Below are 16020 nucleotides of genomic sequence, written 5' to 3' on the forward strand. Positions count from 1 at the left end.
CCGTCTCTAAAGTCGTCTACGTCGCAAACATCAATACACGTAAGTTTGAGGGTGTAATCAACTCATTTATTTCATGTTTTTACTGTTTGCATAACTTTATAAACATGAATAATGCATAACACGATTCAAATATAGGTTAGACGAGCCAAAACCGAGTTTTGGTCCGAGACAGAATCCCTTTGCTATGCAAAGAGGCTCGCGCCTCTTGTGGGTTATCGGGTCAGACTCATCCGTGTTTGTTCTCGTCTTTCCCCCTTTATTTCTTTCTTATTTGCAATCGGTATTTACCATTTTAAATGTTTCAAATCGTTTTTATGACAAACTTTTTAGCCATGACGGTTTAATCCGTGACTCGGTGATATTATTTGGTTAATTACATTTTAATGGGTATTTTAACACCCTTTTCTTTTATTTAGCATTTTTCTCATTTATTTACATTTGTAAACATATTAGTCATAATTCATAATCATCCTTGGTTCCTTATACCATGTCGGTTTAATCCGAGTACGATGACAAAGTTGACTAATTACAAAGAAATGAACTTAACATAATTAGTTCAAATCAAACATTTTACATTTTTATTTGTAAACTATGCTTTTCAAATATGCAAATCCGACAATGAATATTACTAATATAATACTCCCTCCAATTTCCTATTATCTTCCCTCTTTCCTTTTTCACACAAGTTTGATTATCTTCCCTCTTTCCTTTTTTGGTAAGTTTCATTCATTTTTTTATTAATTTCTCTCTCTTAAAAAATCAACAACTCTCATTACTTTATCTATTCTTTATTCATCATTCATTCTTTATTATTTTCTCACCTATAAATTTCACAACTTAGAATACTTTATTCTACTTTATTCCTTCTTTCTTCCCCTTTCTTAATTTGTGTGCCCAAAAGAAAGGGGAAGATATAAGGAAATAAGAGGGAGTAGTAATTATTCCGAGTCATGCAAACAATACTTGCAAATCATTAATCAAGAAAAACGGTTTTAAACAACCTTTTTAGCAACCAGAAGACGCCTCTTGGGTCGTCGTCTAACTCGCGCCCTAAAAGGCCGCCTGTTTTCATATTTTAAAATCAGGGCAGAGCTCCTTCCCTCGCCAATACGCTCTTACCCCAATGGGGCTCCCTGGCATTGTTCTGTTTCGTTTTAGCACTTATCTAAGACGATCCCGATTACGGTTAACCCGAATATGTGACGGATCAGATTGACAAGTTTATGTTTTTATACTTTGTCATTTGACACCCTTTTTCAAATAAATGGATCGTGTTAAGCATCATAATCTGAATTTGGTAAATGGATGTTTAATTTCCGTTTTCACATGCAAATCAATCTAAATCCAACTTTGACATCAATTTCATGCTATGCGGAGAAACAAACTAACTTAGCAAACTTTCACATGTTAGGTTAAACTTTTGGATGCACATTCATGCATTTAAACCATTTTATCAATTCTTGTACTTAAACAACCACGATCGATCAGTAGAGGCCGCTAACGCGGGCGGGTTTGGGTGTCCGATTAAAGGGCTTCCCAATACGTACCCTCACCCCTTACTCAGAACCTTTGGATAGTGGATGACCTTATCCAGGACGCACGAGAGTCATTTTAGGCATAGAATGCTAAAAGGGGGACGAGTCCTTATCTTTAGTACCTATGTCAAACACCGTTTTTTGCCTTGATTGACCTAGGTATAAAGTGGATTCGAACGGGTTCCAAGCATCCCACAAATGCTTGGTGGCGACTCCGAACATCTCTAATCATTTAGAGACCTTTGCCGAGACGAAACCGACCGATCTAAAGCGATCCGGTCGAAAGCATTTTTACGCCGCCGAGCGTGGCTTTCAAAAGACTACTGCATGTCCACAGATTGGCTTGGCGTGCAGGTGGCTCATGACCGCAGATCGGTAGGTGGCCCAAATCCACAGACCGGCCTGTGGCCCACGTCCACAACCGTCATTTCAACGATAATAGTGAAAATTTAAAATTCACTATTCCTTCGGCGGCAACATAAACCGTCACTTCAAAAACATAATAGTGAAATTAAAATTCACTATTTCTTCAAATGTCAACGGCGGCAATATAAACCGTCACTTCAAAAACATAATAGTGAAATTCAAATTCACTATTCCTTCAAATGTCAACGGCGGCAACATAAACCGTCACTTCAGAAACAATAATAGTGAAATTCAAAATTAACTATTTCCACGGCGGTATCAAGAGTCCGCTAATTCAAAACAAGCCCATCCAACGCGGCCATTCTCACGGTCGATCAACCGACCCCACCATGGCTGACGAGCCTTAAAACGCACCGCGGCTGGCGAGCCCTCCTCATATACGCATCGTGGCTGGCGAGCCTTACTATGCACCATGGCTGGCGAGCCTTACAATGCACCACGGCTGGCGAGCCCTCCTCATATACGCACCATGGCTGGCGAGCCCTCCTCATATACGCACTGCGGCTGGCGAGCCCTCCTCATGTACGCACCGTGGCTGGCGAGCCCTCCTCATATACGCACCATGGCTGGCGAGCCTTACAACGCACCGCGGCTGGCGAGCCCTCCTCATGTACGCACCATGACTGATGAGCCTTACAACGCACCGCAGCGGGCGGGCTTCTTCATATCCGCAACACAGCTAGCGAGTCTTTATCCGCAAGCAAGATACAACCCAAGGACGTATCCCGAAAATGCCTCGAGTACGACTCTTTATCCAGCTGGCGAGACTTTGTTCGCAAACACGCGAGGACATATCCGAAGATGCTTCAAGTATGACTCCTTCTTATGGCTGGCGAGCCTTTGTGCGTAGTCTAACGGAATTTAAACGACCCTCACGGACAGTCGATAGACTTTAAACTGTTCCCGACGATAGGTCCTTGGCTCGTACCCTCGAGTCGCCTTGGCGTCGCCCTTCCCGACAGCAGGTCCTTGGCCCGAATCTTTTCGAGCCGCCTTGACGTCGCTTGGGTCTCCAGGTTGTAATCTTCGATTGACCTGGGGGCTCTACTTTGACTTTCACCCTGTCCAAGCCTCAGTAAAAGTGGGGGCTCTGTAGATACCCAATATCTGTTGAGACTCCAACAAACACCCGATGATTATCGGACTACAGCATGGTTTGGAATCGCAGCGTTTGATCGACAGTTCGTGTACAACTTTACGTCGGAAAACTTAAAACGATTTCGAAAGTAAAACATTTATAAACTTTTCAAAAGTACTTGGAGTGTTTAATGCATGACAACGAGGTCGCAATGACACTAACTACAGTCAAAATCAACACCGGACCAAAAACCGACTCAAAATTCAAATCCCGACTCCAACAACGAGTCAAACACACAAAAAAAAAACCATTCAAATGCTTCCATGTTATGATTTCCCGGGATCATGCATGGTCAAGTACCAAACATGTGCATACAAATCCTAGGATAGAACAAATCATGATTGCATTTGTGTGAAAGCGACAAGACACCTCGAAGACGTGCGACGTGGCTCGCGCCTCTTTGAGTAGCCCAGGTGGCCACGTCGCTCAAAACTCACACAACCACTCATTTTCCTATAAATACCCCTCAAATGCAACCATTTGAAGGTTACGCGAGTGTCCGCCCCCTCTTTTCTCCCTTAAAACTCTAGACTCGACTTCCTAAGTCACAATCCGACACGTGTTTACGACCTACCGATCGTAAACACAAGCCTTACACATTTTTTGGTACCATCATCGTGCATTAAATCACTTGACCGACCATTTCGACCACTACACCATCACTAAACTTAACAAAACACTCTTTTTACTTACTAAAACGGTTTTAAACAGAATCTTTTCCGACCAAACGAGTTGATACACTTACGTCGGTTTCTCGACATAAGCCAAGCATGTAAGTATGAGGGTGTAAAAATCCTTTCTTTATCATGTCTTTACTTGTTTCATGACTATAACATGCTAAATCATGCATAACATGGGAAGAATGAGCCAAAACCGGACTTTTTGGTTGAGGCAGAGGCTACTTACGTAGCACATAGGCTCGCGCCTAAAGCACCCTGCCCAGCCTTAAGTCCAATCCGTGTTTGGTCTCTTCTTTTTCCCTATTTCATTTTCATATTTGTAATCGGTTTTTGCCATTTCAAGTATTTTCAAACCATTTTCTACAAGTTTTAACCATAAAACATTTTTCACCCTTGGTTCTTAATACCATGATGGTTTAATCCGTGTTTCGGTGATAATATTTGGTTAATTACATTTAAAAGGTATTTTAAAGCCTTTTATTTCATTTCTTTACATTTTGGAAGGTATTTTAAAGCCTTTCATCATTTCTTTAAATTTTCAAAATAAATGTATTAGTCACCAATACAAAGTCATCCTTGGTTCTACATGCCATGTCGGATTTTAACCCGAGTACGATGATGAGTATCGACTAATTATATTCAAATGAACTTAAAACAATTAGTTCATAATCATTTTCAAAACTATTCATGTCTAGCTTGTAAAGTCGAACCCGACATCGAATATCGTCAAAATAATGACGTTTATTCAAGTCTCGTTCTTCAAATCAACACAAAAGCGGCCTAAACGGTCCTTTCAAACCAAAACGGTTTCAAATAACCGTCTTTCAACACGTTTTATAACTGTTTTTTAATGGTCAGAACACGTCATATACCGTTGACTGACCCGCGCCTAAACATGCCACTTCTTTTCCTATTTTCAAACCAGAAGGGACCCCCTTACATCGCCAATAGGCTCGCGCCTATTCTGGCTGCCTGATGCAGGGTCTGTCCCCGTTCCAGCATTGGTCTAGGACGATCCCGACTCCGGCTAACCCGGATATAGGACGGATCAGACGACTAATTTGCTCATTCAAAAACCATATTTGCAAAATGCCTTACTAAGACAAATGGATCACGTTATGCGCCATAAACTTAATTTGGTAAATGGATGTTTAATTTCCGTCTTGCATGCAAATCAACCGTTAATCCAACTCGACATCTTATACTTGATACTTGGATTAAATCAACCGACTTAGAAAGCTCTCACATGTTAGGTTTAAACTATTGGATGCGCATTCATGCATTTAATCCGTTTTATCAACTTTTGCATTCAAGCAACCAAGATCGATCAGTAGAGGCCGCTACCGCGGGCGGGATTGGGTGTCTGATTAAAGGGATTCCCAATACGTACCTTCACCATTTACTTAAAAACTTTGGATAGTGGACGACCTTATCAGGGCGTACGAGAGTCATTCTAGAGATATGATGCTAAAGAGAGACGATTCCTTATCTTTAGTACCTATGTCAAACACTGCTTTGTGCTTCGTTTGACCGAGGTATTAAGTGGATTCGAATGGGTTCCAAGCATCCCACAAATGCTTAGTGGCAACTCCGAACATCTCTAATCGTTTCGAGACCCTTGCCGAGACGAAACCGACCGATCTAAAACGATCCGGTCGAAAGCATATTTTTACGCCGCCGAACGTGGCTTTCAAAAAACCGATATATGTCCACAGATCGGCTGGGCGTGCAGGTGGGCCCACATCCACACCTGCGATTTGCTGGGGTTGGTGTTTGTTCTATGTAACAAGTTTTGATTAGTGCATTTGAAATTTCATAGCGGCCATTATAGATCAAGACGTCTTTGTATAAGCTTATATGTTCACCAAAAAGTATTCCACACATCTTAATACCCTGCAAATATAAAACAACATTTGTTCATAAGAGTGTCTTTAACACTTTAAAAACTGTTAGATGATGGCTAATACTATAACATGGGTAAGTTGTTAATACCTTTTCATCTTCAAGCAGCAAATTTTGGTACTGGATTCCATTCCCTGGCCAGTATTTGGGTCGTGTTTTCTCAATGACTTTTACTGCGACACTGAAATTTTTACTTGATGTGGTAAGGTCATCCAAATACATTCGAGGATCTGTCATCCTGTAAGTTGTGATATTAGGAATAAGGCAGACATTAGTTAATAATGGTAAAGGTAAAGGTAAAATTATATTTAACCAAATTTTGGCTGCTGCATGAGATTTCAGAGAAATATATGAACATGCAGAGGCTAAGTATGTAGTTTAAATATATCAACTATAGTATTTAGAAGACAAAAGAGGATAACAAATCTTAAGACAAAAGCAAACAAGAGAAAGCTTTGGGAGAAGTGAGTAAAATTGAGGGAGTGTATTAGAATGTGTTAGCAACATTTACCAAGATTGAATAAATGGGTGAAAATGTAAATAAAAACACCTTGTTAAGGTGATTAAACAGTTGAAAACATTATTTCAGCAACTACTTATATGCAGCTGTTTTTATTTCAACACGGACACCTAAACAAATTGTAATACTATAAGTTTGTAACACATACATGAAGGTTCCAAGGATGTTTTGGGTGATCTAAATCAGCGTAGGTGGAATTGGGCATCAAACAACATGTTGGGCGTAGAATAGAACCATTAATCTTGTGAAAATATTTAATAGTAGTCAGATTGTGAAAGTAGTATGCAGGAAAAACAGTAGAGAAAGCAAAGCACAAAGAAATGTTAGTACAAGTAGATGCACAATATGTATAATATCTGTTTATTGAAATAGGTTGTTCAAGTTCAGTAGTAAAGCGAGCTAAACTTTGAACCAGGAAGTAGGTACTTAGTTATATTAGATAGACATAAACATTCTACAGAAACATTTGAATATAAAACCTTAACTTAGTAGTATATGCATGTGATTTAAGGAGAAAAAAGAGTTGCATGGTGATCGTTAATCCATTTCTTTGTTTTTCAGTAAATGAGAAAAGGTAAACATGCATAAACACATAGAAATTCAATATATATATTGTTAAATTTAAATTACAAAGGCCAGGAATTAGTAAAGGATAAACAGGCATAATATCATACAAATTTAAGTGACCGTATCAAGAGTAAAGATGAAATTGCAAAGAAATAAGTGAAAATTACCTCTTAATTTGTTTAGTTATATGTTGTTTGACTCCTGATTTTTTTTTGTTATTGTGAGATGTAGTTATATGTGATTTGGACTGTGCTTTCTTCATCCTTTTATAGTGAGTAAGTATAACTCTAAGTTGGGCTTTGAAAGAAAAGTTTAAACTTATGGTAATGGTAATTGCATGTAACAGTGTCTTACTTTTTTTTTTTGAAACAATTATTGATGTATTCCATTTGAGGTATTTATAATATAGATTTTCAGTTTCATAGTACATCACCTATGTACAATGTGTTCCGATTTTCATGGAGTCTGCTTAAATTAGTAATGATCTTTATGGAGGGCTCTTGATTTAGCGTTGATTCAACGAACGGACAAAAGCCAATGAACTAAGCATCAATTTAAGCAGCAATGAATGTTTATTGCCTCCATCATTGTAACGATAATCTGTATCGCATTATGGAGGTGAGGTTGAGGAGGTACTACTCTAAAGCCGCTCATAAGACTTCCGGTTAGCTAATACATCAGTTGACTGACAATTTTGCCCATTCGATAATCTGTTCGATACTCTTAATTATTAATTGCGTAAAAGCATCTGTAATTGTTATACATTTCATATGTGTAACAGTTATAAGTGTCCTGTGTTGTTCTGTTGTTGTTTTTGGTATAGTTATTTGGAAATCTAAGCAAAAGAAATTTGCTTAAATGATGAGAGTAATGAAGCTCTAAAATGTAGTTGTATCTATAAATTGAACGTTGATTTAAAGTTTTGGGTACTTGGTAGTTGCTCAAGTTAGTGACTTATTGAGTGCACATTTGAAATGTGTGATGCAATTCCGATGAAAAATACTTCATATTTTACATATTTTAAGGTGCAATAGTGCATATTGCACGTACAAAAGCAAAAGCTTATAGCTTTTGAAGGAAACACCTTGCTTTTATGGCATGGGCTTTTCTTAGACAGTCTATTCAAGAGCTTAGAGCTTTTGAATGGAACATCCACTTTCTGCAAGTCTAGATGATCGCAAAATATTTGGGTTGTCTTACATTACATGAAGCTAATATTTAAGTACTAATTCAGGAATGCTTTGTAGCATTGCAAACTGTAGTACTTGTTTTTTCCAAACTAATTTGCTGAGCTGTCGGCCTTTTGAGATATTGGCTTGTCTCTTTGTGGATATGTTGCATGTTTTGCTTGTGTCCCCTTTTTGGCTGCCCCTTCAATCTTCACAGAAATTATGTCTGGTACTTGTAGTGGTGAGGTTGCAGTAGATGCCAGTTCCTTTGATTTCTGATGGTGACCATTTGTTCTTTCTGTTGGATTAGTGTTTGCATCTTCTGCCAAGAGGAGCACTTGTGTTTCTTTCTCAGCATTGTTGACTACAGGTGAAATTGTGTCAGGTGGAGGTATTTGATTAGCATCTGTTTCTACAGTAGGTGAGTTTGGAGGCGGTGCTGCAGTTTGAATGATCTTCTTAAGAACCCACTGTAATACATTGTTCATGGAAAGTGTAGTGTTTGGTCCTACTTCAATTGAGAAAGGGGTAGTCTGAAGTTTGCTTTTCAATGCTTCAAATCTTGTTAGGTCCTCCTACAAATTAATTGTGGTTATATTAGCGTTTATTACATATACATGTTGATTTCATCTGTTTCTGCAGTAGCTGTAATTGTTACACATTGCATATGTATATCGTGCAATGTGTAGTTCTTATGTAATCACAAGGTTCTCTACATTAATAGCAGGTAAATATAATGGTAGATATGGTGTGTTATGTCTGATAATGAGAATCAAATTCATACCGAATGTTTCATCCTGAATATGTCCTCTGCAAGTGTTTGGAATATTTTCTCAGCATCTGCAGTGAATACTGTTATAGGTAGTGTTCTAGTTCCGTCTGAGACTTCACAGTTGAATGTTATCCTGTATTGTGTGATTATTGAGATTATTTAAAGCGAGCAATTGTAATTATTATGTGACAACAATTAAATTGATGGCTGAAATTATATTTGTTATTTAAAAAATACCTGGGGATAGATATGCTTGCTGATTTTGAACAGTAGGAACAGGGAAAAGAATTTCCTGCAATCGTATTGGTGCGCCTACTGCAGTTGGAACAGCCTAGATATGCGTTTATTTTATCAAATTTGGGTTCTGGAATTGTGACTTGTAATGTATACTTTTCATCATGTAGTGTTGTCTGTGCCTGAAATGTTAGCGTTTTTGTTATTTTAAATGGAAGTACTTAGTTGGTCATCAGTAGGTTATTGAACTTTGAAAATAGTAGTGTACCATTGGAATTTGGCGCATATACCTTTTTCAGCCGCAGAGCTGCAATAGTTGTTGTCTGATGTACACCAAATAAGCCTTTCAGAGTTAAAATGCGTGCTTGTATTTCACAGAGTTTAATGTTGTGGCTTGCCGCCCTGCAAAGGCCAAAAAAGAATGTGTTATGAGCTTGTAAAAGATTGCTCTTCAGATTCCTATCAGATAATGCAATGTTTGTCCTTAATGAATGTTTAATTTATGTTATAAGTGTATAGTGTAAATGAATGCTCGTTGAATAGCTTACCAATCCTCTAGAGCACAAGGTCTTTCTCCGACAGCTGCGTGTTGAATTGTCGTTGACATGGTAGTTGTCATTGAGAAGCCTGTTAATTTGCATTTCAGTGAGCTTATGTAATTGCAGTGGTACATAAATTAGTTAAATATCATAGCACAAAAGTTCTTGTGCGGCGACACTTTCAGTGCAGTGAAGCCAACAACAGGAAGTTGTTCAGTCTTTTTCATTAGCAAATCACATTCATCTTCAGCCAAGTCGTTCCAAGCCGAAATGATTAATGGTTGGTCAGTACTGTTTATTTGCAATGAACACAATTGTAAATTAGCAAAATACTTTTGAAATTTAACGTAGCTGTCAGTGTCTTTTCTTCCAAAGGATTAGGTTAAAGTTGTGTAAAGAAGTACCTATGATCAATAACTATTATTTCACGAACAGAAATTACATGGCCTTGTTCTCTGACGATTCTCCGTGGTTTATCTTCAACAAACAGAACTATTGCAGCAATATCTGAACATTTATACTATTGTGTTATGGTGTAGAACTTAAATTTGTTATTGACTTAGCGAATACATATAAGTGGAACAAAGATCCATACCATATTTATCATTTGGATCAACTATTTTTGGAATTTGTGCAATGCTCCGGTACTGTGTTAGAATAGGACCTTCGTCAGTCTTAACTCGTTCTACAATGGTTGGTTTTCCGAAATGCATTTGGTAATCCAAGTCAGATGTAGATACTTTCTATTGTTCTTTACAAGGTTTGATAGGTGCGTTAGCTATCTCATATTCTCCATTATACATTAAAACTTCTTTATAGCCTTCAACTTGTTCACCAAAGAGGGTTCCACGTATCCGCGTACCCTAAATGTGATATAATAGTCGTTAGAATAGAAACTGGTGTAGTAGTTCGAAATTAAGTAAAATATGTACTAAAGAAGTAGGTACAGATAATAGGAAACTATGCATGTTCATCTTGAAGGAGCAGGTTTTGGTAGAGAGTGTCCTTCTTAGGAGAACATTTAGGCCGGCCTTTTTCAATAATGCGCACTCTGACCTTGTTTTTTCTGTTTGATGTAGTAAGTTGACTAAGATACACTTTATTCGGTAGCATTCTGCAATAGTAAGAACCGATTTTAAGTTTACAATATTTAAACATAGTCGGAATAGTAGGCTGATATCGTAATATATGTTAGCTGCAACACTACTGTTTGTTATGCTGATATTGTTCCTGAGAACCAAATATGATATTTAACAAATGAAATAAGCTGAAATATAAGCGATTACATTAAGCAAAGGATAGACTTGATTAGTTATATGAAATCAAAGGATAATGCGTTATGTTTATTGTAGGCAAATTAAATGTATCTAAATTAGGTTTTAAATAGTTCTTTGATTTCTATGATGATTGCATGCAGTAAATTTAACTTCATACAGCAGCAGACAACATTACTGCTGATTTAGAGGCAAATGCAGATGAGATTGAAACTTACCAATTAAAGTAATGAACATAAATCAATCAATAGTGGACGAACAATTACTTAACACAAATATTTCCATAAGTTAATAGTAATAGCACAATGATATGGTTTGGTTTTGTTAATTGTAAATTACTCAGCATTATTTCCATGCAACTCATTGTTTGGCAGCTGCAGTTAACTGTTAATTGATCTAAAGTTTGTGGACACTTATAATTTATATAATTTTAGAGGGAATTATATGCATGCAATAAAAACTAAGCTAAATAGCTGAGAATTTAGATCCTTAGAGCCATCATTCACTGAGAGTTAAGCGCAAGCAATTGTTAAAAACAAGTGACGAGAATTTCACCTCTAAAACATCAATGCTCAGGAATTAATCAAGTAATTGTCTACCTTGCAAAATAATCTAACTCATAACTTTAAGTAATTATTTGTTCAAAGGCGATCAGTAATTCTTAATCAGCTCATTTTTTATTCAACTCTATGCATGCAATTTTGCCTATGACAGTGTATGAGTATTAGTGAATGGCATGCATGCAGAAAACATGTTTGCAAATTAGTAGAATACATTTGTAATGAGATCTATGCAATAGTTAATGTCAAATTGAGATGATCGCACATACCTTTGGAGCTGAAGCTTATAGTTGTCTTTGATTATTAGAAAGTTTTAATCCCTTTATTTTTCCTGCGTTTAAAGGAAGTTTTACCTAATAATGAAGTTGTGTTTGGATGCATATAGCATTTTCTTTCTTTTATAGTCATATATAAAGGAAGCTGAAATTCCTTTGGGTATACAAAATCTTCTAAAGATTTTTTTTTTAATAAAAAAGAGATATGCAAATAACATTTGCATGTAAGAAGGGTAGAAGAACTGTTTGTAGTGATTAGTGATGTCATTGCCACTATTTATTTATAGTTGTCCACATTGGTAATAATGACAAGTGTTGTCTCATATTTGGCTTTTTAATTTTTTTTTATGGTTTTCTTACTTTGTATATTAGTAGAGCAGATGAGTATTTACATTGTTTGGATAACAAGTTGGGTTAAAAGACAATTAGAGGGAATTGAAGGTGTATGACGGAAATAACCAGATCGATTTCCCCTTTTGCAAGTCGAAGAATATCAATACGACATGATGAATGATTTGGAAAGTAAAATGGCCTGCTCCTATGTCGTCGTTCTTTGGCGTAATGTCGGCTCCCCTTCCCTTCTTCATGTTTATCCTTTCCTCCTTTCTTGACAAGGTTAAATAGAGGAAGTCTTACACTTATTGGCTCACAGTTCACACAATAACATTGTTAGATCCGATATTTAAAACGGGCACAAATTAAGAAGTTTGGATTCTATATATATGCTTTTGGTAACAGGTTTTACAATGAGCAGTATTTTCGGGTCTATCTGTGTTATTGAACTCACAGACTCACAGTTATTGTTTTGGTTGCAGCCTTTGTTGTGAAAACTGGAGGGTATGGTCAAATGTTTTAAACATCCTTTGAAACGGATTGAAGTTGAAGGGGGTTAGTTGTTCTGATTTGTAATACCCGTCCTTTTAGGGACCCTTTGACCAGCGTTGACTGACCATGGGAGTGGAAATAGTCTTAGAAGTAAGTGCTGAAGTCATCTGGGTTGCGCATTAAGGGTGGTACTCGATAGAGTAGAGGCTACTCGATCGAGTAGTTAGGGTACTCGATCGAGTAGGGGGCTACTCGATCGAGTATGTTAGGTACTCGATCGAGTACCCAGTTTTCAGCGAGGGTTTTATATCGCGTTTTGTTAAATCCGCATATCACTTCCGCCACTTTCCTCCTATCCTTCAGTCGCCTCTTTCCCTTCCTTTCACCTCAAAACCACCATGGAAACCTTTGTGAAGATCCTTGTGCCTTAGGAGAGCGTCTCATGAGTCGGGTAGCGGTCTTTTGCTGAGTTTCTCCCTATAGGTATGTCATAATCATCATCCGTGTTCTTGTTCTTCATAGTTAGGGTTTGCTTGTTAGTAATCTAGAATTGTATTAGGCGTTGCTTGATCGCTGGACATGTTATCTGTCGGCATGGATTGGTTGCGATGGCTTAAAGGTAGGTTCGCCTACTCAGTTTCTGTAGATGGTCTAGTGTGTCGGATGTTGTGGCTGTGTTGTGTTTGGTTGTTTGCTATAATAATTGTACTGTGATTGTAGTTGTGATCGTTGTTGATGGTTCGCGAGGCGTGGCCTCGGCTGAGTGGGGTCACTTGCGGGAGTGGCTTCACGCCCTAGTTTCGCCCTCCGTGGAACCCGCCACGGGAGGGGATGTGCACATTAATGGACAGGGTTATCGCTCGAGTTGATGAGCGGGGATTTGGTGGGTACGGCTGCGGTCCCCCACTGGCAAGACTGGTCCAGTGGACAGTCAGTGACAGAGATTGGCTGGACTATTGTGTTTGTGTGTATAAGTCTGCTAGCATCATATTGTGTTGATAGTAGTAGTCGCCTTTGTTGCGTCATATCTCAGTACTGACCTTGTTTGGTTGTTTGTTTGTTATGTGTCTGCCGTGATCCCTTATGGTGAGCAGTCGGTCTTGGCAGGTGTTGATGTTGGTGATAGCTGAAGTCCGGGCAGGGATGAGTCTTCACGAGATTCGATAGTCATAGCAAGTAGTATCTGAGTTGTATCTTTTATATAGCTTGTTGGTTTAAATCACTTATAATACAATACTATAGTTCTCTTATTGACGTTTGATTATTACTTTCCTCGGGCAACCGAGATGGTAGCGCCCTTATATGCTAAGGAAGGCCTAGTTAAGGCTCCTTTAAATATGGGGGTGTTACAAAGTGGTATCAGAGCGACGATTTTGGAACCTGTAACAAATGAACATAATGAACGTAGGGAGTCTAATAAAATGAACCTGGTGTATGTGTAATGGGAGCCCCAGCTGATGCTAGATTTTGGGTGAGTAGGCGCCCTCATTTCAAAATCTTTGTCCCATGATACTTAAGCCAGTCACGTGGTATGGGAATGTGGAGTCCGTGGGTATATGTGTGATGTGTATGTTAAGTGTACCGGGGTTACCTCCGGTTAAGTCTTTGTTAGAATTAATAGAGATGTGATAGTGATATTTGGGCCATGTATGGTAATTATTGATGAGATTATTGAAGCTCTTTGGATGATTAGTGAGCTTATATGATGATTATGAGATGTGTGACGAAAGTTTACGCAATTGCTATGATGATAGTTATAGTATAGTGAGTTATAATTCGAGACATAGCATAAAGTAATGCATATGTGCCTTATTAGGATGGTCGAAATTATTCCGCTGCGTAATAATTGATTTGTGCGAGGTGCATTACTTATGATAGAATGTAAAGCATGGTAGATTAAATTTGTTCTGAAAGTATGCAATTATGTGATACGTGAAAGAAAGAATTAGTGTCAATTGTACGCTTCAAATTGAAGTAAACATGAGTTTAGTAGTAACCTGTAAAGTAAGTTTAAGTGTATTAGGATGGTGGGATTATGTTTAGAAATGATCCGAGTTGGGCAATTTGTATGGCGTAATGTAATGTATACCTTAAATAGTTGAGGCGGTGCGTAGTGATAATGCATGAACAAGTACGATAATTAGTGTCGAATTCCGAACTTAGTTTGGACTCGACACGTGGTGTTGTTTTGCAGGTATTCTCGGCTTACTTCGTACTTCTGACCGAGTACTTAACTGTACTTGACCGAGTGCGAGTGCTTACTTGACCAAGTAGACCTTACTCGATCTAGTAGGGGGCTATGGCGTCGGGATGTGGGGAAATTTCCTGCAGATACTCGATGAAATAGCTTCTACTCGATCAAGTAGGGTGGTACTCGATCGAGTACCTCAGGTACTCGATCGAGTAGGTTACTGTACAGTGATTCCTACGGGTTTCTTAAAACCCCTAAACTTTCTATTTCTTCTTCTTCTTTCCCTATATTTCGAAACACCCAAACTCCTTCAACCCTTATTTCCTCTCAAATCCTCTCATATTCTTGAGTTAAGTGGTGATTCTTGGGTTAATTTCTTTGCTTAATTTCATTTCTTTACTTTGCTACTCAATCAAGGTATGCTATTCTTCCTAATGTACATGGTTTATTGATTTGAATGTGCTAGTAAAATGAAACAATCTGAAAATTTTCGATTATTATGACCAACTTGGTGCTTTTAATTGTTGAAATATGATTCACATGCCTTCTTTTCATGCTTATTGGTGATTAATTGCTGTAAATTAGACTAGAAATTGCTAAATTTGAAATCGAAATTTCTAGGGTTTCCAAAATTGAGATTGATTTTTGGTTGTTTTACAATGGTTAGATGGTAGAATTGAACCTTAAGTATTGTTTATATCATGTTGTAAGATAGACTTTGATGGTTTTACCCTTAGAAAGTTGCCTTAAAACTCCGTCTTAAAAGTGCCTCAAATGGAAATTCGTGATTTATAATTGAAAAATTGATGTTGTAATTGACATGATCGCATGAGTTGAACTTCAATATGATAATAGAAACGATGATTGATGAATATATGCCAAAATTGTCTCAAATTTGTAAAGACCGTCTGAAAACTTTAGTTGAGTTGTTGTTCATGATAGTGAAGGATGATAGTGATATGTTCTAAGCTAGTCTTGACCATGAACTAGTAAGGATGACTCACATGTGATTAGAAGTGTGTTTGGAACAACATTTAGAAGCATGCTAGGATATTCGAATTTGTTGAACATATGTAATCACCATGATAATTTCTTTCACAACTATGGATTATGAGTAGTAATAACATGCGCTTACATGTCAAATTTTGGAAACTATTTGGTGAATGTGTGTACTTAGTTTCATGTTCAAAGCTAACAGGCGTAAATTATGTGCTTCACATGTTGAAAGTTGTCGATAAATTGGTATGCCTAGGCCGAGTATATCGAATTCGAATTACATGAAATAAATGCTTGAATGTTTATGCAAGTTGTTTAACCTATGCCTAAAGTAGATGCCGAGATCGAACCTTGGAACCCGCCAAAGTAAGCGGGGAGGGGTAACCCACCCGAGACGGGAGAGGGAGTGGACTGTGG

The sequence above is a fragment of the Silene latifolia genome, chromosome 2 (assembly GCF_048544455.1).
Source record: "Silene latifolia isolate original U9 population chromosome 2, ASM4854445v1, whole genome shotgun sequence".
NCBI classification, from domain to species: Eukaryota; Viridiplantae; Streptophyta; class Magnoliopsida; order Caryophyllales; family Caryophyllaceae; genus Silene; species Silene latifolia.